Source organism: Gallus gallus, chromosome 19 (genome assembly GCF_016699485.2).
Source record: "Gallus gallus isolate bGalGal1 chromosome 19, bGalGal1.mat.broiler.GRCg7b, whole genome shotgun sequence".
In the NCBI taxonomy this organism is placed as follows: Eukaryota; Metazoa; Chordata; class Aves; order Galliformes; family Phasianidae; genus Gallus; species Gallus gallus.
The window spans coordinates 3,812,520-3,836,036 of record NC_052550.1 but is presented as its reverse complement, the minus strand read 5'-3'; the positions used below and the strand labels follow the sequence as shown (position 1 = coordinate 3,836,036).

The window sequence follows — 23,517 nt, the reverse complement described above, 5'->3', positions numbered from 1 at the left end:
CTATGAAATCCAGGCTAAGTTCTCAGGATATACCTTAGTTGCCAGATAGAGCTGTTTCAACTTCTGTTTGATGAACCTCCCATCACGTTCTTTCCAACTTGATTTAACTGCATTATATTCCCTCCCACAATCATTCTTTTTTAAGGTATTAAAAAAAAAGATCAAAGGGGGAGGGAGGTAAACATTTTAAGCTCATCTCTACCCATGCCATTCTGGGAGCACCCAGAAAGAGAAGCACTTTATTCTACAGTGACTAAGACGTGAGTCATCTGATGAATAAGCACATTGGCTCTGGAAGTCTCATTCAACTCATGACCGAATGCAAATCATTTCATTACCTAAATCACTTGTCTATTTTCTGTGTTAATGCAGCAGCACTCTAAGGTCAGGAAGGGGCTCCCATTTCAGACACGAGTGTAATTGCTGCTGATCTTGTCACGCTAAGGTAGACAACACGCTGCTAGGAAACCCCATGATGAAAGTGTGGAGGAAAACCATGTGTGAGCTTACATTTTAAACTGTTCTGAAAAACCATCTTTCGAGATGCCTCCAAGCTCAGCTAGCACTTGAGTTAAGTCACATAGGCTGCTGGCATCAGCCTCTCATTCAGCTCAACATGCTGTAAATGCAAACACAAGCCCATATCTCAGAGCCAGCAGGACTACACAGGCAGGTGCCAACGCCGCAGCCCAACTTTCAACATCCTTCCACTGCTCTCAAGACAGTTCTTTTATGAAGCTGGAAAGGCATTAAGTTAAGCCACTTATGGTACTTAATACTCCTCTATTCCAAAAGAAACCAAGCACCTTGCAAAATTAATGCGTGCATCTTCACAAATGTTCTGTAGTACACATTCACAGGAAGGGAAACAGCACCAAGGTGTAGGTGTCTGGGAATTGCTGGCTTCAGTTCAGACAGTGGGCCTAGGGCACACAGTCCATGTGCCCTCTCTCTAACATGTAGGCAAGAACATCAGTCAGCAGGTCTGGTCCCTCTCCCAAAGGTCTCACAGCTGCCCCAGCATCAATGGCCACATGCAAAGCAGCTTCCAAACGTGCCCAGCCAACAGCCAGGCACCCCATGCTGACACAAGTGATTAGTCTGTTCCATCTGTTTCACAGCCCAGTGCACAGCCTTTCTCTGCAGCTGCTAATTTCTCCATGTTCAATTAGCACAGCACAAAAAAAAAACCACAGTAAGTGGAATAAGTTCACAGAAATGCTTTCAGTTGTTCTGCACCACACTACGGTCAAACTAAATGTTATGACCAAGGTCTTGGTATTGCATATTCAGTTCTCCTGCCATTCAAGAACACACAAAATTTAGTTTTTTTGAAACATTTAATGGACCGGCAGATAAATGCAGCCAGGGTTTTCACATCACTGGCCATCAGCATGTGTGTTTACATATAAAGGAATATAAAAGAATAGAGATTTCTCACTGGAGAGTGAATTCACAATTTGCATGTGCTGGACTAATGATGTTAACAGCCAACAACACACACTGGCTTTCTTCCATGGAGCTGAGGCTGTTTCATCTTCATTTTCCCCTTTGGCATAGAGGAAAACCTTGCTAGCTTTGTATGCTAGATCCAGTGACCGCAATACAGCTTTTCCACAAGCTGCAGGTGCAAGTTCAGGTAGAGAGAACCTGGTTTTCAGCATCCTTACAGCCAACAGCACTAATGCTGCAGGTGGGTTGAGACACATCCCCCTAAGGACTCAGACTGAGGGCTTCAGGACTGACAGCTCAGATCCTACCCAAAGCCAGGTCTGGCAGCTGGATCACCTAGATCCCACCAGCAACACCAATTTCTCTCCACAGAGGTCATACAAAAACAAAAGACAGATCTTCTCAGCAAATAAACAGTTGCAACATGGGGCTAGAGAAAGCAGTGAAGAAAGGAGCTTACTTGTATCAGGGTACCTTAATCCCTTTCTCTGGGAGTGCGTTGCAGAGATGCAAGGACAGTCTCAGCCTCTGGAAATACTCCTGCAGCTGTTGGAGTCCAGCAGGCCTGCTGCCAGGGTCACTGACAGAGCTCTCCTTCCTGGCTGCTGAATTCCCAGAGGACTGGTGGGAGGAAATGATTGCTAGGAAAATACCCAGAATCAAACAGCTCCTATGAGCTATGGCCCAGCCATTACAAGCCCACGGTTTCAGGCTAAGGGTTTAATCCTGTTCCAGACGGAAATTACTGGTGAGATATTGCTGACCCTCAGCTCCGCAGTAGCACAAGTCCCAGGGAGGTTACACACTTCACATACATTTCTCACCCCTGTAAGACTCCTTCCCACCTCACCATTACCATGTCAGTAAAGTCAGCAATGACCAAACTCCCCAAGGACAGAGCTGGATGCATCTGTCATCATGCTGTCCTACCACTGGCTCTGGATCTACTCCACAGAGCACTGCCAGGGCAACTTCATTGTCACTCTGTTTTTAAACAACCAGAGCTTTCAGTCATTAATACATATAAACAGTTTGTGTCTGTTTTGGGAGCTCCATTTTTACAAGCACTCACACATGAAAAGCAGTCACCAACTGCATTCAAAAATAGGTGACATCAAGACAGGAAGAAGCCTTTGCTGCAGACAGTGGAACATTTCTGGTAACACTCAGGCTGGGTAGCCTGGTTCACCCAGCTCTACACCACAGTGCATTTTGTGCCATACAGCCTTTAAACATCTGCATCTTCACTTTAAGTGTTGTTCTTCTCTGTACTGCTGCTGTATTTTTCAGAAGTCCAAGCAAGGCAGAGCATTTGTGGCCTACCCAGGGACACGTGAGTGGCTGGCTGGACACTTGTACTCTTTCCCCACCACAGGGCTGCTGATTTTTCTCCTCCTCTTGCTATACGTTGACTATCTTGACCTTCAGATGAGAAGATTTTGAGCCCAGCTCTGTTGCTGACTGTCTTGGTCCAGCACTAGTGAACTCTACCCTGCCACCCCTGTGATATTAACCATAAATAACAGAAAAGTAAAATTCTCCTTGTACAGGTTCTGGGATAAAGGACAGTGGAAAGACACCTCTCTCTACAATGGCACGTGGACCAGAGCCATAACCAGCATGAGCCAAAAAGAGCTATTTGCAAAGCTAGCTATTTGGGGAATACAATCATGCAAATACAGTCTTCCAGAAGAATGTCTTCACACTTTCCACGAGACCAAAAAAAGTATGCATGCACGTATATGTATGTACTTATCAAGTGCTTTTGGCATAGGAAACATTCCGATGCCATGGTGACGGATGCTCCTGCAAAACTGTAACATAATAGACACAGATAGACCTGAAGCCAATTAGGAAAGCAATCCTGCTTGTGCTTACATGAGCTGCAGCTATTATGAAAGGGACAAAAATTTAACTCTCATGAAAAAGATCAAAACAAAAACTCCGATCCACTGTTAAGCAGATTAATCAGACTCCCAGAAAGCTCATCAGGGATTGGGTTCAATCTGTACTGTAGTTATTAGTATAAGCCCTGTTCAGCAATAACAAAAGACTCACCTAAATCCCACACTCTTGGTTTACTTTGCAGCGAGACTGCTCAGACTCACAGCATTTAACACACTCTTAATTAAGGGGACGTGGCCAAGAGGAAGAATTGGGCTGAAGTTTATCCTGCAGCAAAACTCTTAATGGCCCTTTTTGTAACAACCAAACCACCTGTCCTTCCTCTCCTGAGCAAGGCTGGCTGACACCAGTGCACTCGGGTAGGAACAAGCCACAGGCCAACATAAAGCCTGGAGGCTTCTGCTTGCTGGCATACAGAAGAACAGCTGCAAGAAAGAAGCCCAAGTGCAGCTAAAGCAAACCAGATGAAGAGAAATGAACTGAAGTTGTTGGGTCCCCAAGTGCTGCTGGCTCCGTGATGCTGGGTGAGGCTGCACGGAAGTTTTGTGTGAGATGGGTTAAAGGCAACCAAAGAGAGGAGTCTCCACGGGAATGCTGACAGATAAATGGAGTGCGGGAATGCCAACCTGATGAGAAACAACATCCTGCTCTCCTCACTGGATGTCAATCATGCATTCCCAAGAAACTCCCCAGCTTAGAATTATATACAATGCTGCCGCCTCTGCATCAAAAATTGTTCAACCCATAAAAAGCATGTTCCTACATCTGTCTCTCATGACTCTCTGCAGGCCCCCTCGCTCCTCTCCCCCAGAGGAGTCATTTGGTTACGGAACTTTTCCGACTGCAGCATTCTGCAAACTTTTTGCATCTCTACAAGGCAGCTCAGACACAGCTGTTTGATGCTGGAGAAAAGGGCCCACCTCACACTATGCTAGGAATAGCAAGGGAAGAGCATCCTTCCCATCGCAGTTGAGCATAACATCTGCTTAGCTGCACTACAAGACTGCTCTGCTATCACCACATCACTGTATTGGGTCACTCAGGCCTCAAGACAGCATGCCAAGCACACTGTGTGCCTCTGCAGAAAGCAGAGGGAGTCATACCACCTCTCCAGTGGAATTCAACTGAATTATTCCTCCAGATGTGCAGACTGGAACTAAATAAGTACCTCAAAACATGCCTCATTTGCTTAGGTCTCATTAAGATAAGGACACGCTTAGAAACTCATCTTACTTGTGGAGAAACTGCTGCATGGGACCTGTGCTTCATTCACACAGTATGTCAGGTGGGCCTTGAAATAAATAAAGAGGGTTCCCAGTCCCACCCTGGAAGCCCAGGCAGGAAGGGAGATGGTGCTGCATCATCTTACTGCAGCATCTGGCAGTGAGCCTGCAGAGGGCGTGGAGCAGACAAGTAGCTGCGTGGCATGCAGTACAAGCCCAGGGAGTGAGAACAGTTTGCATGCCTGGGACAGGCAAGAGTCACCTCCTTCTTTCAAGCAATTACCATGGACTTCTCCACTCCAGACGAGGAGACTCCTGCAGAGACAAGGAGCCTGATTCCTGCTGGCAGTCTGATGCTTGAGAGTCAGGTTTTACTCCTGCCTGTCACTACTTCATCACACAGAGTCTGACACGTTCACCACACCTTGCTGCCCTCCCCAGAATGGGGTCAGCAGCCCCTCAGCCTGCTGCTGGGAGAGCTGAGCTGTCACCAGGCCCCCCAGTGCTCCTGCCTGCTGCAGATCTCACCCACCCTGAGCCAGTACTATCACCCAGATTCCCAATTCCCACAGATCAACAGCTGCCAGGGCAGAGGCTTAGCAGTTGTGCATGCAGCCTCGTGGAAACCAGCACCAAGATAAAATCCTGGTCTCAAAACAGCCTGAAGTGGTGTTCACTTAAGTGCAGGAGTTTTGTTTTCAATGCATATAGAATTTCCAGTACAGGATTTTGAAAGCAAGAGTTGTACTTAAAAAAAAAAAAGAAATCAGTGCAAATCACACCTAGCAAACAAAGCAGAGTTGTCAATAGCACCGTGCTCTCCATGGGCTCTAGCACTTGCTAAAGAACAAACTGGAAACGGTCATGTCATTTGGCTCTTTGCAAGGATGAGACAAGCTTCAGTCCGTCAGGCACTGCTCTGCCACTCCAGCAGGGCTCACTCACAATGCTGAGCCCTGGCTCCCAGGAGAACACTCCAGCACAGGCAGACAGTGCCAAAGATGCGCCCTGCTCCACTGCTCCTAGGGACACTCCTCAGCATTCCCAGCCTCCTGCATTGCAGCAGATCCCCAGGGCACAGGTACATGCAGCGGCAATCTCCCATCAGGACTGACTGGCCTTTTCAAGCTACAGATTTAGAAGGAAGTTGCAAAAAACATACCTTAATATTCCAGCTGGAACCTAATCCCTTAAACTCTGGAGAGTACCTGGAGAGGTACTTTTCATTTCCAAATAAAAGTGAGTTAATGTTCTTTCCAGTGCTGTTAATCAGAGCAGCAAAGCCTCTTTTCATCAGGCAGGGTCCAGGTGACTGTTTCCAAGGGATTAGCTGTTACCACATTTAGTTCAGTAAAGGGTTTATCTCAGCCATATTCACAAAGGCTGACTATGAAGACATGCGCCTGCTGAATTCCTGCAGGCTGACACTTCTGAGCAACCATGGGGCTCAGAGCACACCCAGGAAAGGCATGAAATAATTGCTAGGAGCAGAGAGTTTTTCCATCGGACTCCAGCACAAAAAGCAAGGGAGAGCTCTCTGAGGGATGTACCACCCAACGGGACTCTGCAGGCAAGATAAGGGTTGGGGATATGGGGCAGGAGATGGCAGATTTTCACAGGTCCCTCCAGGGCAGGCATCAGTCTTACAGAAATCTGTCTGCTAATGGCTGCAGCAGCGGCTGACAGGCATATCTGGTTGCCAAACCCACGAAAAAACATATTCCAGAGAGCCTCTGAAAATTGGATGGGTTGAAACCATTGGACTTGTGCCACCAGCTTTAATCTAGAGCACTATCAGGCTCTGCTAAACACTGTGAGCAAGAAGCAGCGGTATCGACAGACACCTTTCACTTGAGACAGCAAGTTAAACATCCAGGCTCTTCTCAAGCCAGTGCAAGCTTCCAGCTGACAAAAGCAATCATGTTTTAAATCTAGGTTTTTGTGCACTATTGTTTCCTCTGGCATTGATCAAGTATTTCAGTTCCCAACTGAATTTCCCCCACTGCCTGTTCCATCTTCTTGAGCAATGACTCAAGTTTCATCAGTGCCAAGGAGAAACGCTGAAGCTATGGGACTGCTACCTAAACTTTTCAGCACACCAAAGCAAAAGTTATATTTTCCCTCTTGCTCATAGGGAAAGCAAGCTGGGGTGTGACTGGAAAGACTTACAGAGCCACAGACGCCCAAGGATAAGAAATTCCACTCAGAAGCTTCCTCCCTTGCTCCCCCTGGACTTGCTGGCATCTTGCACTAGCTGCCCAAGGCTGCATGGGAGGGCTCCTTCCTGCATCACTCCAACCCGGCTGCCTGTGGCCACAGGGAGCTTTTGTAAGAGCAGTGTCAAGTGGTAGCGAAGAAGCATCAGAAAAGGGCTGGAAGGAGAATGCCTGAAGATAAGCGAGCAGGATGTCACCAGACATTTAGAAGAATGACAAAGACAGTTTTCACAAAGTGAGAAGGGATTGGGAAAAGAGAAATGAGACTGAAGGGTGAAAACAATTTCCTAGTGTTTGGCATGCTCTAAAATTAGTGCTGTAATGGATCTCATCAGTCAGCACTTATTTTCTGTTCTAAAGAAAAGAATCCAAATAGGCAAGCTGCAGGGCGAGAAGCGCTTGCTTGCCTGCACAGCCAGCTCTAACATAGGCAGAGATGCAAACACAAACCCAGCGATTCCATTCCTGCAGTCTTTTACCAAGGATTTTCCTAAAAGAAAACACGATTTGAGGATCTGTTTTACCTGATGACAGTACAATCCCACCAGCACACACAGCCTCAGGAGCAAGGAGGGGTCTGACTGCCTGCAGAAGCGCTCCAGGGGTTTGCTGCACACATACAACTATGCAAGAGGAACTGGGGAGTTCCAAAATCATTCTGCCCGGACAGGACTCGAAGCAGCAGATTACGTGCCACACCGTGGGAACCCCTTCTGTTAATCATCCCCATGGATCTCCCTTCTGCAGCCCTGAAGAACAAGCCCTGCTCAGCTGGCACCTCATACCCGATGCAGCTGTGAAGCTGCTGAGACACCAGCACTGCACAGATACCTTTAGAAAGCCCTCGAGCTCAGCCAGGAGCGCTGATGTGATGCACCTACTGACCTTCCAAAGTTTCAGAAGAAGTCCCTGATGGTGGAGGAGAGCTGGCACAGCTTGGCAGCTACAAGGCGTCAGAGATATTTCAAGCAGCCAGATATTTCAGTGCAGAAACCTAGAAAAAGTCACCTCCTCACTCCCCCAGCTGCCTCTCTTTGCATTATTGCTAACATGAATGTGACTCACTAGAGTCAGGTTTATATTAAACTCCTGAAACAGACTGTTTGGCTGTTATGTAAATCCAGTAAATGTTAAAATACTAGAATAAATCAGTCAAGGAGCTACCATAGCCAGCTCTCCAGAGACATCTGAGAGAAATTTTCTTTTTTTAGAAGAATGGAGAGGTGGCAAGAAATGAGCCAAAAAAAGTCATAGCAACTTTTCAGTAGAGGGAGAGATGGGTAGGTGGCTGCAGGACCCCATGGGTGTAAGCTGCCTACAGGCCAATCCTCCGGCTGCTAGCCTGCAGTTCTGAAGACAGAGCACTGCCAGTACAAAACTCACACTGTGTGGCAGGACTGCTGCTGTACTGTGCCACATGAAACAGCAGTGTGACCTTGGGAAGGCCAGCACAATAGCACTGATGCTGTGGTTAGGACTTCAACCCTAACAGGCTTTAAAATTAAACAAACTTAGAACTGGGTACAAAAGTGCCACTTCTCATGCAGCCTCCAGAAGGGAAGTTCTGTTCCAAGAGCTGCCCCTTCCCTGCAGAGCAGAGGGCATCTGCTCCAGGGAGAAATCTCCTGCTAACAGTGACATCAGGGAACAAACACAGAAACAGATTTGAAAATTTGCAAACACAAGTATTTCTACCAGAAACCTGAGTCCAGGATTCCTAACAGTCTACAGGCCAAAGCTTTAGTCACAAAAATTAGCTGGCAAATAATCTGCAATAATAAGCAAAACCAGAGCACATCACCATCTGCTCACAAAAAATCCCTTAAGACAGGAATAAGGAACTTCCAAATGGTTCCACTCCAGCACCTGCTTAAATTTGGAGGCTGCCACAAGGACTGCATCTCCCATCAGTACCAAGGAGCAATCAGAGCCTGCAGGTCCCCATGCAGACAGGGGATCAGCTGCTGGGCCCATTGGGACAGCCCAACAGGAGACAGCCAGCCTGACCGCAGGCAGAGCACACACTCCATTTCTGCCTGCCCCAGAGATAAGGCTGCAAAGCAATATAGTCACAGCACCAAAATGAAAAGACATCTCTGAGTTCTGTTTAATTAAACACAGACTGGGAAAGTCTCTGCTTTTGTTAAACACTCCCTCAAAAGAAAAGAGAGCTGAGTAATCCACCGATGGGGAAAAACATGCTCTTTAGCTGCAAGGTGTTATTATTATAGGCTTAATATCAAAATGGCTTGCTCAGCTTATAACACAAGGCTTGAGTAAACACTCACAGCCTTAGTGAGACAGGGATACAACAGATCTATATTACAGACCCACATTAGCACTGAGGCTCACAGGGAAGGGAGTCTCCAGCTTGGAGAGGTGGTTATTAATTAGCAACAGGTTCCTATGGCACAAGAAAGCTGGTTAGAGAGACTGGCAGAAGAGTGCACAAACATGCATGTCTGTGTGTATACACACGTGCAGCAGGCTAACAAATCCTCTGCACAGCCAGGTGCAGACTGGGACCTTCCCTGGGACTGAGCTGACATAAGTAAGTTTTATTCTAACAGGCACAAGTGGACAGGAGCCAGCACTACAGCAAGGACAGAGAAACCAGAGGCAGCAAGTGGTCCCCTCAGGTGGGCCAGAAGTACTACAGATGGGGCCGTGTGCCCTCTGAGCAAGGCCTCCAAGCACTGCTCCCCTGGTGCCCTGAATACAGAGGGCACCTTTAGCAGCACCATACGTTTGACATTGAACTCACCTCCTCGCTGCTTAACCTCAATCTACTATTACAGAAGGGGAAAGGGTGGAAAAATAATATGTGATCACACAAACACTTAGGTAAAAGGCTTTGTAACGTCAGGTTAAGCAGTATTACTGCTATTGAGCATGTCCTTGGGGATCCAGCCCATAACTGCAGCTGCTGATGGCTCCATGCCATCACACCACGCAAGCACAGCTCTGCTGGGGCCAGCAAGGCACTGCTGCCACCAGCACACTCACCTCCCACAGGTGCAGCCAGCCACAGACCACAACTGGCTCCCAGCTCAAACTCTCAAGCCATTACTATCTACAACAACCTAGAGCTTGAGAGGAACCACAACTCTTAAGGCTTTTTTGAGCACACTCAGTAGTGAAGAATCCCTCACTTAGAAGTTGAAAAACAAACCCCCCTTTCTTCTCTTTTATTTGCTAATTAAACGCATTCATTGTATTCAGAACTCATTTTTTGTGCATAATGTTTTGCCCATCTGTTTGATTAAAAAAAGAACACAGCCACCCAGCTTCATTAAGCTAATTAAATGCATTCAGCCATTGGTTAATATTCTGAAGTACTTCACAATTATTCTCCCCAGTTATTAAAACTCTTTCATGGATTTTATTTTCTGTGCTACTCTTTATTAACAAGCACCCAAGCCAAACTGCAATTGCTCAGTCCATTAGAACACAGATACCCCACTGACTCCCTCAGCAGGAGTGTGGTCCCAGGCAGGTGTATTTGTACCCATATCTGACGCTGTTCTTCCTCCCTCTGTGCAACAGGGTTCATCTCCACCTGCTCAGGGAAGGCTGGAGGATGAAGTGTTAGAAGAGGAATGCTGAAATCCTCTTTCCAGCTGAAAACAGGTCCCCCCAAGGCAGCAGCCATGGCACCACACTGACCAGAGTTCAGGAAGCGTTGGACAATGCTCTCAGAAGCATGGTTTGATTTTCAGGTGTTCCTTTGTGGAGCCAGGAGTTGGACACTCATCTTTGTGGGTCCGTTCCAACTCAGTATATTCTTTGGCTCTGCTTTGTATTTCAGGGATTTCTGTATTAACTCTCCACATGAATTATGAAAGGGAAAGATGGTCTCAGAATCAGCAATCCACTTACCTAGAGGATGCCAACTAACATCAGATGAACTAATGTAGCAAAAGAACAGCAGTGTGCCATCACACATTAGCCTTACTGGCAATCCTCTAAAGACTTCTTAGGAGTCTTCTTAATGCTAGGATGTCTGTAGTAGGGTGTGGACAGACAAGCTATCTGCACCCTGAACCTCCCAGCCTGCTGGTCTCCCCGAGCTCTTTGCTCCATTCTGAAGGACACTCGCAGCCCTGAGGCTCAGAATCTGTATGTCCCAGCACCACTGCTCCTCAGGGACTTCTGCAGCAGCCCAGCACTGACACACAGCCATAGCACTCAGCCAGCACTGATCACTGCACAAGGAGCCTGGAACCGAGCAGCACAGGCAGGCAAAGAGAAATGAGGGTACAGTGGGGCTAGCAAGAAAAACAGAAGATGGGAGAAGTAGCACCAAGTCAGCTTGCCCAGGGGCTGCAGAACTAACTGATGGAGACTCTCATCTTAACACCTTCCCTCTCTACCCAGCCAACCACTTCCATGAAAACTCTTGACAACAAGTCTCTGAAGCCTTAACTGCTGTGAGGCATTTCAGTGCAGGAGGACAAAGGCTCCAGAAGCTGATGCACAGCAGGGTAGGAGACAGGACTGACATATATGGTTCATCTTTCACACAGGGTCTGGTTTCAGAAGGAAACTAGGTTAAAAAATGAAATACACATTTTTAAAAAGCAACTACTGATTTCCATGGTTCTGGTCCCACCTTGTGGCTCCAACTGACACCATGATCTCCCATCTTGAGGAACCACAAAGGACAACGATTAATGAAACTGCACATTTGTATTATGGATTCATGGCTCTTCCTTCCTCGACAAGCAGTACATTTGAGATGCAAGAAAGAGCATACTGTGTAAGGGCATATGTCCACCTTGTCCCAGTTTCCATTTCCAACAGGGACCATTAGCAGATGCTTGGAGGCAGAGGGGAACATACATTAACAGCTTAGAAGTGAAGGAAGAGGGCTCAGCAGCTTGATACATTGCTCAGAAAGCACTTTTTATTTTTGCTGTATCTACCAGTCACATAGACATCTCCAGTATCCTTCTCAGAGAGCTGGGTCACCCACATACCCACTGTCTCAGACAGACCTCAGTGAAGAGTCATCATACACACATCGATGCTCTGCACAAAGCAAGAAGGAAAGGGAAGAAGCTGTCCTCAGTTTGCCTTTCACAACTCCAGCCCAACCTCTGAATTCTGTCTGTTTTCTCTAAATCCATACTTGTGGTATAAAATGTAGTTACACTTCCAAGAAATCACTTGGTGGTAATTTAAATTGAAGGAGGAAGAAATTAAGAGATTGATGCAGCTGTGATTTGACATGTGCTGACCCAGGGTCTGAGGAGAACCTTAATGACATTTCCTTTAGGCCAGTCTGTTCTCTTTGTTTCATACTATAATTAGTTTTCCCTTTCAGACATCCAGGCATTGAGCCTAGGAGAGAAAATTTGGCCAGGTTACTCCAGCTCCTCAACAGCATGACAACAGCACCAATTAACATAGAGCTAACTGCCCTACTGCATTTAGTGCTTTAAAACAAACTAAAAAGCTAACTCCAGCTCAAAGAGCTTATAAACAAAGCAGGCATTAAAAAAAAGCTTAAGAAATGATCCCCAAAAGGCATGTGCTTTTAAGGGGGTGTTGAACTCCCCCAGAAGTCTGGCCCCAGCTGGCATCTGCATAAAATAACTTAAGTCTGCATGTACTGGATTTAAGGAACAGCAGCACAGAAAACCCTGTGAAGTAAGAGGACTCTCTTAAGGTATGGTCTCTCAAGATGTTTGCAAAATACATAGCACCCACAGCTAACAGAATACTTACTAGGTGAACTATACTCCTGTGATAAAAAAAAAAGATGCTTTCCTCCTTCCTTTGTTTCCTTTCATTTGTCTTCAAGCTCAAGGATTCATATACTTCAGTCATCAAGATACAACAAGCATGCCATTTTAAGTTACACAACCCTCCAACAGGTCTTAAAGGCACCCATGCCCTTCACAACTAAGAAGGGCTGGGCATTGACAGCACACACAGCTCCCCATTGAGCCCTATGAAACTCACCCAGGGAGCATGATGAAAGCTCTGAAACGCTGCAGATAAGGTGGGATAAGCAGCTTGCTACTTCCACTCTGGGGGTCCACAGCTTTTGTGAAATCTTACTCCAGGTAGCCTAAAAAGCCAATAGTCCCCTAGCCCCAAAGAGGGAAGGATTTAGGATGAAACAATTTCTATTAATTGTCTACCTGAACCCATTGTCTGCCCCAAGGAGATAATCAGAACAAAACAGAGAGCACTGAGAGCTGTGTCTGAAGCCAGAGGAAATGAGAACTGCTCTTCCACATTTTCCTCCCCATCAGCAGCAATGTATCTTAACCTTTAGGTGAAAATAAAATTGTCAAGGACTGGTTCAGAAACACTGTGAAACAATGAAGTGCAAGTGAGCTCCGCTGCACACCCCACTGACCACACAGGAATCAAGGGACAAGCAGGGCTGGAAATTTAACACCCATACTTTAGTCAAACTCAAGAGCACTGCTGGCTTTCAGTCAAGAATTACTCAGGTGTAAGGATCTATCTTTACTCAGGATGAATAAGGCTCCTGTCACTAACCACAGTTACTTCCCCAGCATACCAAGTCAGGGAAATTGGTCTATACCACAGCGTTAGGAAGCACCATCCCACTCATCAATTTGGGAAGCATCAGCAGCCTCACGGAGAAAGCTGTCCCCTCTTAACCCAAGTAGGGAAAACAAGGTGGTGCTACATTTCATCTTCCTATCACCATGATTTGTGCCAAAGCTGAAAAGAGTGAGAGAAGCCTCATGGCATTATGTGAACCGTGGATTTACATCCTCTAAGGAAATCACCCCCCAAAAAGTCAATTCAGTAGTTTCCTCCTGGAATCAGCCAATACACCAGCCAACGCAGAGGACAAGACAAGGATCCTGGTGCCTGGGAGAGACCTGCAACAGTACAGAAACACAGCAGATGGGACTCCTACCCTTCAGCTTGCTCCCCTCACTTCCAGGCTTCCTTTTTGTTTCTCTTACAATGTCTGCAGCTAAATGAACACGTCAGCAGAGATTTTGTTCTTAATTTGCCCCTGGGGTGTTCTGCTGCCCCTACTGAGAACTATATTTAAATGTGCAATTTCCTGGCTAACTAGGCTCATTTGCAGTCCCTTCCCCCGGATGCCTATGCAAGACTGGCCTAAAATCCAATTAGCTACTACCACTCTTTAAATCAAAGGAATAAAAAAAACCTCATACAAGAAAAATAAAATTAAGAATTTTAATTACATCATTCTTACGATATATGTAAATACTTAAAATTCCCATACTCTCTGGGAGGTGGGCTTAAAAGACTAAAAAAAGTGACCAGTTTCCAAGGAAACTCAAGTTGCAGGCAGAGTAGGTTGACAGGAGAGACTCCACCCACCCTACACAGAGCACATTTAGCTTAATGCAGTGTAGAGCCAGATGCAGGTCCTACCTGGCACCCAGGGAAGGAGCAGCTGCTCCTCAGCATGTGAGATGCATAGTAAGCCCAACAGCTCCCAGCCTTGGGTGTGAAGGAGCATTTGTCATCCATATGGATAGATGGCTTCAGAGGAGCATAGATTCAAGAGATCCAAAGAGCACAGACCGTCTGAGCATCCCTTCTGCACTATGACCACAGCTCGTGGCCACTTTAGTATGGAGAAATGTAACAAAGGACAGCAAGAGTACAGTTCATGCTTGATCCACAACAGTCACCTCCAAAAGAGAAGTCTAGAGGGTATTCAGCTAGAGACCCAGTTATTAGAGGACTGCTTTGCTTCTGGAATTTTCTGGTACCACACTGCTCCTTGACTAATTTCAACAGCCAGAACAATGCTCACTGCAGCAGCTGAAACATTTCCAGTTGCCCTAGCTTTGCAAAGAAGGTAAAGGATTCCCAAGGCCACATAGCTCAGCTCTTGACCATGACAGAAGTGTGTTACATACATTGTTTTCCTTGCCACACCCTTTACAGCTCCAGCTTTTGCTTGTCACATTCCCCCACTGACTGCTGTTCAGACTTCACAGTGACCTCCGAGCATCTTCAGAGTCCCTCTCAAGCACACTTCTCCATGCCTGCTGCCATTCAGCAGTCTCTGCTCCAGCTCTTGGCTTCCTGCCTCCATGCAGGAACTGCATTTGTCCAAAAAGCCTTTGGTGAATCCCCACAGAACTGTCTAGCTGGAAGACAGGATTGTAAAGAACAGGAAGAACCAGGCCCTGTGAGGTTAGAAGTAATCAAGAGAATCCTTCTGCCTCAGAGCTGGCTGACTGCAGGTGCTTCAGCCTGGACACGCGAGTTCCCAAATGCCAGAATGGCACAGCCTGGAAGATATCAGCTGTGAAAGGGTTCAGAAGAGGTCAGGGCTTTGGGAAACGAACTGCTGCTGGAAATGCCACTTCTCAATGTCAACAAGTAAACCATATCTGGAACTACTTTACTACCATGTATTAACTGAAAAGGAACAAGCAAGCTGCCTTGGCTGCCAGCAAGCATTCATCCTGAACAGTGCAAGTGCCTGTACCTGCTCCTGACAACCACAGGGGCTTCACTCAGGCCCCCTGCCTGCCAGGAACCAGACCTGGCACTAACTTAAGTGACTGCTGAGAATTCACAGAAACTAAGAAACTCCTATGACAGTAAGAGGCACCAAGTGACCTGCAAGTCATGAGGATGGAACAGACCCTTCAATGAGGCTCAAACCAATACACCTGTCTGGTGGGACAGTCTGCAGGCAGACAGCCCTGCCAAAATAAGTTATTAAAGTACAATAATGCAACTATCTTCAATTCCCCTTCACCACATCCCTTCCTTTTAAAGGGAAACAGCTACACATACAGAGCTGTCTGTTGTCAGGTACTGCAGAAAGCCATCAGCTAGGAAGAACAAATACCCCAGGAGATGAAGTAAGCCATCATCTTCCCTTGAATGTAGCTGCAATGACAGCTTGCAAAGAAACTACAGAGCTCCCCAATGTGCTAGAAACCAGTGTGATGGTGAAGTGTCAGCATGTTTCCAGGTTAATAAAAGCTGGGGCATGGGAGGAGAAAGGGAAGGAAAGAGATGTATTGTCTTAGAAGCTGCAATGAATTTAACAGCAGGGAAACATTTCAGGGCAAGGAAATACTTATTCATACCTAAAGAACACTGAATATTAAAGATTCTGGGAGCTCCACAAGGTCTTATGGAATGAGACTCAGTATTTTGCAGAAGCCACAGCACACCCTCAGTGAATCTAGGAATTCATATCCAGCTCACACCCGAAATACGCAAGCACTGCAGCCATGCCATCAGCAGAAGGTTGGTGTACACACACCAAGCAGCCTCAGCCTTGAGAGCAGCAAGGGACAGGCCCTGTGTCCTGCAGGGAGAAGGGGCTTCTCCACAGGATAGCTGGGCAGGCACTGAACCATGGCAGCTCAGCAACACACTGCGCTGGAGTCAAACCAGGTACGTTTCTGTAGCTAAGAAACTGCCCTTTGGCCTTGTATCCTTCAGGTGTCTGCGGTTCATTGACTCTGATCTGGAGGCTTTGGTTTCCATTGATTTGGCATTTCAGGCTCAGTTATCACCTGTGCCTGATGCTGTATAAGGACAACACTGGTCCCTGGAGCAAAATGTATACTCTTAATATGAGAAATCATGAGGCAAGTAAACAGATGTTTGGAACTGCTTTACTCATTCATTTGGTGGCTGGAAGCATGCACCACAGAAGAACTGATTTCCACAAGTAGGGCACAATCTGATATTGCCCTTTCACATCCATGATTATCATTTTGGATGACCACTTTTTAGTTCCTTTGAAACAGCAAGCTGAAAATTCAGATCCTTACAAAAAAAAAGGTCAGCTCCATTCTGCAGTCTGACTTGAAGCAATCTATCTGGCATTTAGGAATGAACTCCTAGAAATTGCTATGAATAAGTCATGCCTTTTTACTATTGCTTCAAGGCAAATTACAGGCACAGCTCACATCAATACTGCATGAGAAAGGAAAAGGCAGAAGCCTGATTAGAGTATGGAAACACACTGGAAGAGATGCCTGATCTCTCAAAAGGCACAGCAGTAATTTAGCCTGATTTGCCAGCTGAAAGCACTGAAGTTCTTGAACTCTACCACAGGACAAAGGCAGGCAAAACCTACATAGCACCTTTATATGGTCTAGGCTGATTTGCAGCAATATAGAGTCCTCCCACATTTGAATAAAACATTTCCTACCCCCTCAGATGCTCACACTTCCCCAGTCCCACCTCTGACAGCGCTGTACACAGTAGACAAGCTGAAACAGAGGATCTTCTCCTGACAATTCCAGCAAATCACACACTGCATGTGCAGTAACCCCACAATGCAGTCCCAAGGCAGAAGCACATTCCTGTTCCCCCTACCTACCAAAGCAGCAGCTACCAAAGCAGACCTACCACGAAACAGCAGCTACAGATCTCTTCCAGCAGGGCTCCAATTGAGCATCCCACCAACCTACAGGTGGGAGAAGGAAGGAAGCACCCACATTGAAGCTTTTATCTTAAAGGGCTTGACAGCACATCAGTCTAAGTTAATAAGGCAACATAAACTACAGAGTTGATAGAACCTTTGCTGCATTCACAAGGACAGCAAGGTAAAACTGAATCAGTTGAGCAACACAGGAATAAGAGAGGAACACCAGCCACCAGAACAACAATAGGTGGTTGCATAGCACTGCTTCAATACAGTGTTCAACTGCCAAATATAGGTACTGAAGTCCAGGTCAGTAGAGTATGATCTCACACTCCTTGTTATGACTCATTTGTATCCTCACCATAGACACTAACAGTTGTAAATCCAACACTAATGCATCCTCGGAAGGTATTATTCAGCCTGGGCATCCACAGCATTTCTTTACTCTCTTCCCCCCACCCCAGCTGAGCACCTCATGTCTGCTTTGTTTAACACCTTTGCTATGCACACAGTGTTTGGGTCCATCTGTGAACTGGGCTTCATGTTACCAAGGAAAGCCATAGCAGAAGGAAAACGAATCAGTCTGTGTTAATATCCTGCACACTGGACCAGCCTTTTGCAGCTCAGAGCTTTGTGGTCTGCAGGAATTGCATCTATTTAGTATAGAGTTCAAGAGCCATGGCAGAAATAATGTGAAGTAAGAACACCAGAGGCAAGATTTTTTTTTTTTTTCCTTTGAAGGTAAAGAAAATGTTATCCACACAGCTGTGCAAAGACAAGAATATTGCCATGCACAGTGGAAGAGGGACCTAATAGTCATTCAAAATATATCATTAATGTTTTGTCCTCACAAGGTCACACAACTATGGAGCCACTTGGCTGAGAAAAAACAAGCAGCCAACCCTAGAAATATACACGGGATATTACACCAGAATCATAGGATTCAGGGAGCTGCTCTCATCCTCCCACCTTGAGAAACAACTCTGTGCTTCTGACCACTTATTAAAAAAAACAAAAACAACACAACTCTTCCACCTTGGCTCTGCAGCAAGGACTCCAATCAAGAATCCAGGCTTTTCTGCCAGCTGAAAAGGATGGGGTATGAGCCTTCTCATTTACAGTGATGTGGGAAAGCGGAGATTAACACGGAAAAGCAACTGCAGAAAGCAGCAATAAAACAAATGAGTAAGGCTTATGAATTTGGCTCCACTGACCTCAGGGGAGTAGCTACCTCTCAACACTGGCGTCAGCAAAACAGAAGGCTGGGCTTCTGTGGCCTTCCTGCTTGGAACCTGGTCTGCAAAGTGTACAGCATAGGAACAGGAAAGAGCCTAAGGACACTTGCATCTCAGAAAGGCACATATACAAGTGCTGTTCCAGCAGAGAATGGCACATCACAGCCTCACTGTTTATATTAACACCAGAATAATTAGAGCAGTCACTGTTAACTAGCTAACAACTTCACCATAAACTCTGAATAACACTGAAGAATTAATTACAACACTTTAGAGTCTTCCCAGAACGCAGCCACTAATCTACAGAAAACACTGAAACCAGCCCAGAGACAAACAGGCTAAATTAATCCCAAATGACTTCCAGAAAAAAACACATCTGAGGTACTCACTCTAAAATAATGCCAGTCCAGGGCAGCAACCCAACAGAAACAAGTCCTCAGCAAACCACACCTTTATCACAAGGCATGACTCAGCTCATGAGCTGGTTGCCATCAAATAAAATAGAGGGATTTATTTTCAGCCAGGTTCACTCCCTAAACCAGCAAGTTTCCAGGATAAGAATCCCTCAGCTGCCATGGGACAGCTTTCCCTTTCAGCTGCAAGCCTCAGCTCACAAAGACACTGTGTCCTCAAAAGGTTTTGACCTTTCAAGAGAACTTCCCCATCCAGGGACACAAGCACATGGAAGCAGTGAAATCATTTTCCAGTGTCACATATTTGACACTTATGACAAATATTTATACTTCTCCATCTGTTTCTGCCCCTATCACTTATGCCAAAAAATAAAACTGAAGACTGCAATTGAGCACAAAAATGTTTCTGAAGATTTAACCCACTCTAAGAAACATTACCAGCAAGTTCAGTCCTCAAATCCCTAAGCAAATTAGAACTACAGCTAAGCAGAGTTTGTCTACACCCTGTCATTAATGATAAACTTTGTCTGATGACCATATTTGTGTAGGTTACAGGAAAAAAAAAGAAAATGGAAAGCAGCACCTCAGTAGCTGGAAAATAGGAAAGGCTGAGTCAAATTTCCAGATGGTTTTGGGTTAGTTTTTTTTTTTTGATAGCCTGAAGTTTAATCCTGGAAAAAAAAAGTTACACTTGTTCATTTGTGGCAGCCCTAGAAGCAAGGCACAAGCCTTCCCTAGGAACCCAAGACGACTTCCCTGCTTTGCTACAGTTCCTGTTTCATCTCCAAACAAATCTGCAATTCTGATCTAGTATGCATGTCCCTAACTAAACACATTTGTCTATGATCAAGGACAATCCTTAAAGATACCACCTGTGTGTCTTTAATAGAACTACAGGAGCCTGAAAAACAGAGTTTCTGGAGAAAGGTATGTATATCAACTTACACCTCACCAACAGCCACAGATCTACAGCCACCCTCCCACACACCTATGATGGTTTTATCCTATTTTTATCTTCCAGAATGGTAACCCATCCCAGTTTACCAGTTATCAGGATTTCTTCTCTTAAGCACTTCAGAGTTTTTTCCAAGCACATCAAGCTTAACCACTGTCTTAATTAAAACCACATGTTTAATTACATTTGATATCATTCATTTATCCACTGCACCCAGCACTTCGATGCTTTATCATAAAGATTACTAACTACTTCAGATCTGCCACAAATGAATGAGTTATGTCAGCAATTGCTTCTATACACTTCAATCATCCTCACTGCTTTTACAGTCAGATACCCACATTCATTTAACTGCCTATTAGATGACTGGGTCACTAACCTGCACATCAGACACTTGCTACAGGATGTCACTTGCTTTGAGAAGATAGTGACATAAAATGACTCAATATCAGAGAAGAGGAATTTAAAGCTATGAAGAAAAAAGCTCAGCAGAAGAACCTTGGTGAGGACTGCTGTCTGCCTACTTTTCCTGAGATGTATTTGTTTTCTTATCTTTAAGGCATAAGCCAGTAACATTTAACCTTATATCAAATTTAAATCACATGCAACCCAGGCCTTACTTTTGGCAAGCAGCTGAATGGGTAACTTGCCTCCTCACTGGCCCTCAGTAAACTGGCTGCACTGCCTGCCTTCTCCAACTGCCAAACTTCAGCTGCAGGGTAGGGCTGGGCAGCAGCCAGCATCTGCCAGAGCACAAGTTAGAGGATGGTGCAAAGTCACCTGGAAGCAGCATTTGCTCCCCTTCCTTCACGTAGGTGTCAAAGAAGAGCTGCTACTCAAAGCAACCTTTGCTACTGACCTCAAGTAAGCCATTTTCCCCTCCCATCATTTGTCTCCTTACACTGCCTGCATGCACAGCATCAGCACAGAGCTCCAAAAGGGAACCACATCCTCCCACACAAGCAGAACCTGCCTCTCTCCTCCCCCCCCCCCCACAACCAGTGTTTGTTGGTGCTTTGAGAACAGCTGAACAGACCCACCTACTCTTCTCCTGCTCATCAGCTACCTGCACTTCACAGCAGCAATGGACAGGCTCTCCCCGGGCATCTTCTCAAGGCAGAGTAATTGCACAGATTGATTTCAGATGTTATCAAGCAAACTGCTTTCCACAACTCCAACATGGTCACTAACCTCACTGTGAGCTCCCCACTAACACATGCCCCTTCCACTCCAATAGTGCAGCATGCCCTGATTTGCACCAGATTTATTCTCTCAGCCAGACAGAGACATACTCTGGAGACCCAGAAGCCACCCAGCTCCCCTAGCTTTTACAGTAGCTTCTCCTGAAGCCTCCTTTTCCTGCTCCAAGATAGCAAGGAGTCTGTAAAGGCTCTTCTAAGGTCAGCACTGGTACTGCACAGGAGACTTGGCTTGCAGACAGGACTGTTCCTTCCACAGTTAAAGGCTAGCACAAACAACTGGGTTAATACAACCTCCAGTAACTTCAGGAAAGAGACACCAGCAAGAGACAGTACTCTGGCAAGCAGACTCTCAGTTGAAGCACAGAGCGGCAAGCTCAGCATAGTGCCACCTCTTCAAACCCAGCCAATGTCTAAACCATATAAGCTCCAGTGGTGACTGCTACTCAAGCAGTGCTTCTTCACAGCAACCAGAACATTGCTACACTGCCCTTCTAAACATTTTGTCTGCTGCAGCAGGACCAGAACTACACCAGCTATCCAACTGCAAGGGAGACCACTGCCCACACATGGTTTGAGAAAGTATCTATCTTCAACAGCATCCATCACAGGGCTGTAATAGTGCACTGTCAAGGGAAGACAAGACAAAAAAAATATTCTTCTAATGCCTGGGCCAGCGCTACAGTGAGATCTGCATGCCTTGGGTCTCATAGGGTCTGCAGTACTCCCCCACTTCCATCAGCCAATGATTTGCTTAAAAAAAATGAAAAAGCCATGCACACAGATGACTCTTGCTGCTCCCCACCCAAAACCTCCCATCCCTTTAAGCAGAGAAGTTGGAGTTAGTCAGACTGCACATAAAAGAACTGCCTGCAGTGTAATCAGTAGCACACTGAGTAGGAACAAGGACGGGTCTTACATGTGGTATATAATTTATCACTGAAGACAAATGTCCCACAACTTTCTTGAGACAGGTCAAGCCCCTTAAGGAACCCCTCCCCACAGCATATCAAGATTCTTTCCCTCTTAGAAAAAGTGGGGACTTTAGCTGAGATTTGTATGCACACAAGCAGGATTCAGCATCCTTGTACTCACCAAGCTGGCAGCTGCAGGGTGGCACACAATCAAGCCAGGACCCCTCTGCTGTTCTCTCATCTGTACCTAAAAAGAAAGAACCTGAGACTCTTCCTTTCACTTCTGCAGCAGCACTTCTTTCAGAGATTCAGGAGCATTATGACATTTTATTAGCTTCAAGTAAAAGATACAAAGGTTCTGTGGGAAGGGGACGCCCACAGCCAAGCCCTTTATTGCAGGCTGACCAGCTCCCCTCTGCAGATACCTCCCAATAGCCCCTGGGGGTGAGAAACTCCACAATCCCTTCCCAGCAAAGAAAAGCTGGTCTTGGAGAACCAGTTAGTGCAAGCACCTTGTGTCAAAGACAGTCAGCTCTTAAAGAACACTTAATTAGGAGCGCCGGCTGGGAAACCTATGGCAGAAGTTAGGTACAAACAAGCTGCGTGCAGCACATCATTACTCTCTGGGGCAATACCGGGACAGACAAGAACTCAGGTCACAGGTCCTCTCACAGCTCAGCTCCAGAAGAGACTGAAGGAGCTGAGAGAGCAGCACAGCCCACCCTCTCTGGGGCCAGGTGCCGTCCTATGAACACACACCACACACTTGTGTCCAACTCCGAGCACACCAGCTCCAGCCACTGAGACTTATCCCAAAAGCAAGGAGAAGAAATAGTTGGAGACAGGTCCAGCACAGAGGCACTCCAGGCAGCAAACACAAGGCAACCAGGACCCAGCCACTCAGCACCTACCGAAGCTTAAAGCCCAGCTCTCATTCTGCATTAATGACATGCCTGAACTCCTCGCTGGAACGATAAGAGGCCGGCGCTGACGCTCCTGGTTGCTAAGATCTGGCCTTCTTCGGGAAAGAGCCAAAGGAGCACACTGGGGAAAGCAAATTACTGCTGTGCCCGGAGATTGGTGCTGCTCACCGCACAGATAGGCTGGGCCATAGCACACACTGCCACAAACCAGGGCACGCCGCAGCCCCAGCACTCTGCCTTCGGGTTTTCTCTTCCAGCAGCACAGATAAGAACTCCCTGCTTGCCTCATCCACCTCTAAAAGCAGCACTTCAAAGGCAGCCCGTGTCAGACGCCAGAACACACTGAGACTGAGGAGGGGGAAAGAAGTTAACACCTTATTGGGAGCGGCAGTGCGAGCTTCACTTGGAATCACGGAGCCTGTCGGAAAGGAAGCAGTTTCCCACTGTGGGCACACGGCTCACAACGCCGGCTTTCGGAAGGATTTCCCTCCTTCGTTTGTTCCCGCAGCAGCGCACGGCGCACCCGGAGCCCCAACCGCCGCTCCTCACACAGCCCCCGGGACACCGCCTGCCGAGGCAACTCGCGGTCCCGCACCTGCCCCAGGCCGGGAGCTCCCCACGGACTGCGGCTCCTCACGCAGCGCGGCCTACGAAGCGGCCCCGCGGGGCTCCTCACGCCGCCGGCCGAGACGGAGCCCCCGCTG

The 23,517-nt window shown here is 46.6% G+C and overlaps 1 protein-coding gene across 18 annotated transcripts in view; it reads right to left on the bottom strand.

The window, feature by feature from the left end:
* Positions 1-23,517, bottom strand: part of CAMKK1 (calcium/calmodulin dependent protein kinase kinase 1) — an 86,216-nt gene that overhangs the window by 62,609 nt on the left and 90 nt on the right. For 7 of the 18 annotated variants that reach the window (XM_046902557.1, XM_040650599.2, XM_025142054.3 and 4 more), the window contains exons 1-2: positions 23,188-23,502; positions 22,072-22,137 (exon numbers count right to left, since the gene is read on the bottom strand). The exons of 2 other annotated variants lie outside the window; for them this stretch is intronic. The gene's annotated coding sequence lies outside the window, so the exon portion shown is untranslated. Of the gene's footprint in view, positions 1-1,912; positions 2,299-22,071; positions 22,138-23,187; positions 23,503-23,517 lie in introns of those variants that run through there. 9 more of the 18 variants (XM_046902556.1, XM_046902563.1, XM_040650600.2 and 6 more) reach the window with 3 other exon arrangements.